Source organism: Eucalyptus grandis, chromosome 7 (genome assembly GCF_016545825.1).
Source record: "Eucalyptus grandis isolate ANBG69807.140 chromosome 7, ASM1654582v1, whole genome shotgun sequence".
NCBI classification, from domain to species: domain Eukaryota; kingdom Viridiplantae; phylum Streptophyta; class Magnoliopsida; order Myrtales; family Myrtaceae; genus Eucalyptus; species Eucalyptus grandis.
Window position 1 is genome coordinate 14,977,570 of NC_052618.1, and position 7,047 is coordinate 14,984,616.

Genomic DNA, 7,047 nt, shown 5'->3' on the forward strand with positions numbered 1-7,047 from the left:
ATTTATAAACCAAATACTAATAATAACCATTCCCTTCTATACGTATGAGAAAAACCCGCATAACTCTGATTATTCCACCTCTTCTACAACTTCCAACTTCAAAGACGAATGCTACCACGTGCAAACTCAATCATGAGCTCTTCCTTGTTACTTCCTTCCCCCAACTTACTTGTACATTTGCCTTATTTGTTGTTTCCACTTTCTCTGCCATTTTCTTCCCTTCTCATAAATATTGGATTAGCATCTAATGTACCTATTTCGAAATTGTTAAAGTCTCTCACCTAGCGTTTGTAATTTTTGTGTAATTTTCTAATAATTTTATCTTAGTCAATGAAAAAGTTGTAACTCTCTTTAGTTAATTCGATCAGCCTCAAAATGGCTCGAATGAATGATACATCGGCATCTTTGCAATTTTAATGAAAGGACTAACTTGATTATTATATATATATTAGAGACCATGTTGACCAAAAAAAGAAAAAGATCACATGAATAATATTGAACAAATTTACAAAAAAAAAAAAAGTAATTGCACTGGTAGTTCCATTATACTTAAAATTTTCATACAAGTTTTATGAAACAATTTTTCTAGAGGCATTGCTATATACTAGGGCTGCATTGCTTCGGGTTCTTCTTCAATGATAATGAGTGGTTAGAGACTTTCCAGTTCAAGAGTTGGAAATCACTAGCTCAAATCCCACTAATCACATACAAATGCATAATCTACCTCTCCCCGGCCAAACATCTCTTCATCTTACAGTGGGCTCATTGGAATCCTTGCTGACTGATCAAAACTTGTCCTCGTCAAATGGGAAGGATTTTGATCAAACATCTCATTTCACATGATCCACGCGCCTCACCATGACTGTTGCCTTTATTTTGTTCTGGCTTTGTCCGATGGTCCAACGTAGTTTACCCGAACAACTTGGATAGAATTACAATGATGAATTATGTCCTCACAATTTTTGAATATCCTCATCTTTGATTTGAGGGGGCCACGTGGTACAATCATAAAGAGAACTAAGAAGAACGCCCTTGAAGTCTAGAGAGGGGTTTTGAAGGGATAGTTTTGCTGGTGTTGGACAAGAGGCGAGAGAGTTAACGAGGTAAATTGCCTCGTTAAAGGATTTCGTGTATGTCCTAAAGCACATTTGGTTCATCCCATCCTCTAGGGCTAGAGAAAAGGTAAATCTTATTTTAAGTGCACAAGGAGAAGAGCCTCATCGAAGGTAGCGACAATACCGATGAATCATTGAGATGCTCCTTGTAAAGAAAAGAAAAAGAAAGAGAGAGAGAACGGGAACGGTATTGAACAATTTAAAAGAAACTTGCATTGACGGCTCTGTTATCCCTAAACTTTTCGCATGAGTTTTATCAAGAGAGTTCATATATTGGGAGTGTATTACTTTCCGTTCTTCTCATGCTATGACAGACAATAATATCTTTATAAAAATGATCCACATTCATCAAAGTCTATTTCCGTTTTCACATATATTATCTTCTCTAACCTTTCCATAAATTGCTTCTTTCTCCTTCGCCACTAGTCATTGCCTTTGACCGCCACAACCTTGTTGCCGTTCATTTGGCTCGTTGCCATGCCCAAGGCAACAAAGCCATCGCCCAACTGCCGCTCTCGCGAAACCCCTATTTAACTCTGTTTTGTTGCTATGAAGATTGAAGTGGCCAAGACTTGGCTTGAAGCTCTTCCACTGGTCTTCAATATAGCCAACGACGATCACAAAGAGCTCCCAAAGTTGATTGCACTGCCTATTGAGACTTAGCTTGACTTCATTGACAAGGAATTCTCCGATTCTCCACCATGCTATGATCTGGGGGACGGTGAAGTGGATGTCCAATATGAATTTGAAATCACAAAGATCTTCTCCTTAATCGATTGATTGTAATATATATTGGTGCAATGTCTATGATTTTTCAATGCGAATTTGTTTTCATCTTTTTCTAAGCCCAAAAGTATGTTGGCGTAGATTAAGTGATATTAATTGATTTTCAAGTCATTTAAGCATGAGCTCTAATGTTTTCACATCAGCCAAATACATTTCCGAATGATTATGTTTCTCTATCCTATGTTCTATGTTCCTATAGCGATTGATGGCGATTACGGGCAAGAGATGTCCAAGAGGAGATGACATATGTACTTATGTCCAGTGATTACTTATGTTGTTGTAATGTTATGCCTCTATATACTTGTTAAACTTGTGCTAGCGTGGCGGATGCTTAACAAATGATGGCGGTAAAAGCGAAGTTTTTCTTTCGGTTATGTAAGGGCTTGATGATTAACATCAAAATAATCAGAATTCTAAGAACGTTGGATTGGGCATATGGGGAAGACGATGGAAAATGACGGATTAAAAAAGAAAAAAAAAAAAAGGCGAGGCGATAATTGAAAATTGGCTTGAAGTCGATGTTGGTTTTGATGGAAAATGGTTTAGAGTGGTTTTAGTGCAATGGGCTTCAGTTGGGTCTTATAAGGTCTGGGCTTGACATAGTTTAGATAGGTTTGGGCTTGACTTAGTTTAAATAGTTGTGGGATGAGATTGCTATCTGTGTCTGTGGACTGGACCCGCGAATTTCAGTGTTGGCCCACATTCGGACCGAGCCCTGGGCCCGGCCTCGACTTCCTTCGGAAAGTAAAAAAAATTGTAAAATAATTAGAAAAATAGGTCTTGATTAGGTTATTCGATTTCAGTATTATATTTATTTTAGTTCATTTAATTAGTACACATATGGTTTAGGAAATTCCATGGTCTTTTATAAGTTCTAGTTTAGATTTAGGAAAATTAGTTTCTTAGAAAATTTGAATTTGATTCGAATTATGCTCATGAGAGTCATTGTCCTTGAGCTAAATAATCGAGCCATATTATATTCTTTGCCCAACCTATATCGAATTACTTTGCTACTTTACTTTTTACTTGATCTATCATTACTGTTTTTAATGAATCGATTGTAATTCTTTTATATTGTTTTTTTTTTTTTTTTTTTGTGATTTGCTTGTTTTAGATGTAAGGTTAGATTACATTTTAGAATCTTAATAAACACAAAAAATATTGCATGGACACTTGGCGGGCGAAAACCTTAGGCTTAATAATTTGGTAAAAAGATTTTGCAAACACTTTAGTTGACAAATAACGAAGTCTGGGTATCAAAAAGGCACTAGTTAATTAAGTCCCTGACCCTATATCTTCGGTTGCATAGAAAGTGAGTTATTTTTGCATATTCACTTTATTTCTAGTCAACTTGAATAGGTTAGTGGCCACCCCCTTATATAGGATTATCATAGGTTAATCGAATTAATATGAATTTTCCACCGTTAAGCAAGATAAAGAATTGGGGGAACCCACACCAATTGATGATCATTGGTCCTCAACTCGACATTACTTCTAAACCTGTCTTTTCCCGGCCATCGAGAGGCTTGCGACAACTTAAGATACATAAAAGTGTGTCAATCATTTTTAATCATTTCATATCTTTTGATATTCATTTTTGGCTTTTCATTAAAACAAATTTTGATCATTCGTTGTATCTTTGAGTCTTGAATTTAATTCGACCGGTTTGTCCCGAGAAGATATCTCAGTTTTATGGTTAAATGGTCCAAGTGCCCACTTCTTTTCTTAGGGAGTAGTAAAGGAAATTGAATACTTCATTAGATAATTAATATTTAAAAGAGTGTAGTAGCTTGGATCATTGACATGCCTCCATAATAAACATATGGACTTCCCAACTTTCTGATTCACTTTCAAGGATGGCTGGGAAAATATTATTGCCAATAAAAATATCACAATGATGCCCGTGCTATCTACCAATCTAAAGAGGCATATTGAGCATGTTTAACAGAAAATTTTGCGATTGTGTTGGTGTGAGATGATAAAGTGAAGCAATCGACCAATTAAAAGTATTCATCACTAGAATAGGTACATTGACTATGGAGCAAAAGGCGCTCAATAACTTAGTAATCCTACGCCAGCTTTGTTTAGTGCCATGAGAAGTACTCTCTCATCGGAAGAATTTAAAGTGTTTTGAAAAATCTTATAAATAGAACAATTTAGGAAAAAATGCATACTCAAAGGACCAAATTAAATAAGAATTGAATTGATGAGTTTGAATTTTGAAAAATTCGGAGTTTAAAAGTCGCCGGACTTGAATCTTATTCGCAATAGACGGAGCAAATACTCAGGATGCGATAAATCAGTCATCCACCTTATAGAATAAATGGAGTCGAATTTTTGTCTTTTTCGGCCTCACAATATCGATAGAAAATTTTCGGCCATAGAGTAATTAATAAAAGATATTATTCTACCGTGTACGACTAGTAGCTTAGGAAAAGAAACGTTACTCTCTTTCCACACATTTTGTAAGAGAGGAAAAAGTCTTGGTGAATCGCAATTATTGATCCTGGACAAGTTGGGACAGAACCACAGCGATGAGTTCTGTCCTTGAATATTCTCCACTTTAATTTGTGTAGTCACATCGGTCCAATTACAAAGAGGAAGGACTTGTTTGATGTGACCGTTGAAAGGGTAATCCTCATGAAGAGAAGAGGAGAACGTCTCTCTTTACGGGGCCCACGCGACATCATTATTGTTGCCGTGTTTTGTTTGTCATTGTCCGATGGTCACTTCCAATTATTGATTTGGACAACGCGTTCTGACCATGAAATGAGTGATGTCCACACCATTCCTGAATTTCCTTCTCACTTCGATTTGTGTGGCCACGCGGTCCAATCAGAAAGGCAGCGAAGAAATTTCCTTAAAGTGTAGAGGGTATTCTTGCCAATTGCCAGGTAGGAATTGTTTTGGTGGTCTTGGATAAAAAGGTAAGGGTTAAAAGAAGCTTCCTTCGCTAAATATTAAAAAGGAATAATACGCTAAAAACCCTAAACTGGTATATTTGTGATAAATTTACCTAAAATTATTTTTTTGACCACCAAAAATCTAAAATTGGTATACTTTTGACAAATTTATCCCAAACTGGTACACTTGACAAATTTACCCTATGTTAGTTTTCGTTAAATTTTATTCTTAAATTATTAAGTTGGTTAACTAAGTATACCAATTTAGGATTTTACGTTTCGTTTGTCACAGTTTACAATTTTTACGCTTTTTTGTGGTATTAATCCAATTTAGCATAGAGTATATTTGTCACAAATTTATCGGTTTAGGGTTTTTGCGGTCGAATAAATTAGTTTGAGTAAATTTGTCATAAATGTCTCAGTTTAGGGTTTTTTATAATCGGTCGGGTAAATTTGTCACAAGTTTACCAGTTTAGGGTTTTTCATGATTAAAAAAAATAGTTTAGGGTAAATTTGTTACAAGTGTACCGGTTTGGGGTTTTTTAACGTATTAACCCTATTAAAAATACTTTCGAGTTATATATTACTAAATAAAGAAAAATTAATCATTTTTAAAAAATATTATATTTTTCGTAAAATAAACACATCCTTATTTTGAATTTTATGATCTATTCATCAAAATCGATTGTTTTTTTTTTTTTTTTTTGGTAGCCAGGGAACCTCAGCTCGCTTGCCAGCGGTGGAGAGTAAACCCTGGGCATTTGCGTTTTAGGACCCACTACCCCGACAACCCACTTAAGACGTGCTAGCACTTAAGCAACGACGACGCCGTAGATCGAACTCGGGACATCTCGTGAAAAGTTCCCTTGCTCAACCACCTATGCCACCACACCGGTGGTATCAAAATCGATTGTTTAATTTTTGAAATTTGAAAGTATCTTTTGAAATTTGAAATCGAGCTAATTCCAATCAATTGGATTCCCTACCCTATAATCACGCTCATCTCCACTTTCAATTGTTTTTTTTTTTGTCTTGTACAAATCTTATCTTTGAACCTAAGCAGGTCCTTAAACTACTTAAGGGGAACACCCCCCACAGGAGGGAAAACCTCCCAGGGGTGAGAGTCCCCATATGGGGGCCCCGTATAGCTAGGAGATTCTAGAAAAACGACCTCCTCATTGACTGGTGCGCCAAGGGGCTTCGCTGAAGTTCCCTCCCAGTCACCCCGGATCGGAGCTCTGGGCGACCTCCTTAAATGAAGGGACTATCTCCACATGAAGGTGCCGGGGACCGAAAATCCCCGGGTATTAGCCTCTTTCCACACGTTTGTGAGAGAGAGAGAGAGGAATCTTTGGTGAGCTCATGTGAATTGTATTGTCAATCGATCGCAACATGACAAATGGTTCGAGGAAAACGTCTCGCTTTACGGGGCCCACGCCACATCATTATTGTTGCCGTGTTTTGTTTGTCATTGTTCGATGGTCACTTCCAATTATTGATTTGGACAACGCGTCCTGAACCACGAGATGAGTGATGTCCACATCATTCCTGAATTTCCTTCTCACTTCGATTTGCGTGGCCACGCGGTCCAATCAGAAAGGCAGCGAAGAAATTTCCTTACCCCCTCCTGTTGCCAGGAGAGGCATCTGTCATTTCCCTGAACCACGCCCAGGATTGGTTACCCGGGGAAGGCTTCACGGGGATCAAGATGTGGGCCCCACCCTTAGACTGGGTCTGGCCGGGGATTCCCAATGGAGACATTATGCCATACTACCTCCTCTCACTTGCCTTAAATGGCTTGTGAGGAGAGGTCCTCCCGGGATATCCAATTCAGGAGGGAACCTTTTAAGGACATGTTCAGGTCCTAGAGGGTACTCTTGCCAACTACCAGGTAGGGATTGTTTTGGTGGTCTTGAACAAAAAGGTGAGGGTTAAAAGTTTTTTCTTCACTAAATATCAAAAAATACTTTCAGTCATATATTACTAAATAAAAAAACTAATTATTTTTTAAAAATATTATATTTTTTGTAAAATAAACACACCCTTATTTTGAATTTCATGACTTATTCGTCAAAATCGATTGTTTAATTTTTGAAATTTGAAATCGAGCCAATTCCAATCAATGGGATTCCCTACCCTATAATCACGCTCATCTCCACTTTCAATTGTTTTTTTCCTGTCTTGTACAAATCTTATCTTTTGGAAAACAACATTAGCCTCTTTCCACACGTTTGTGAGAGAGA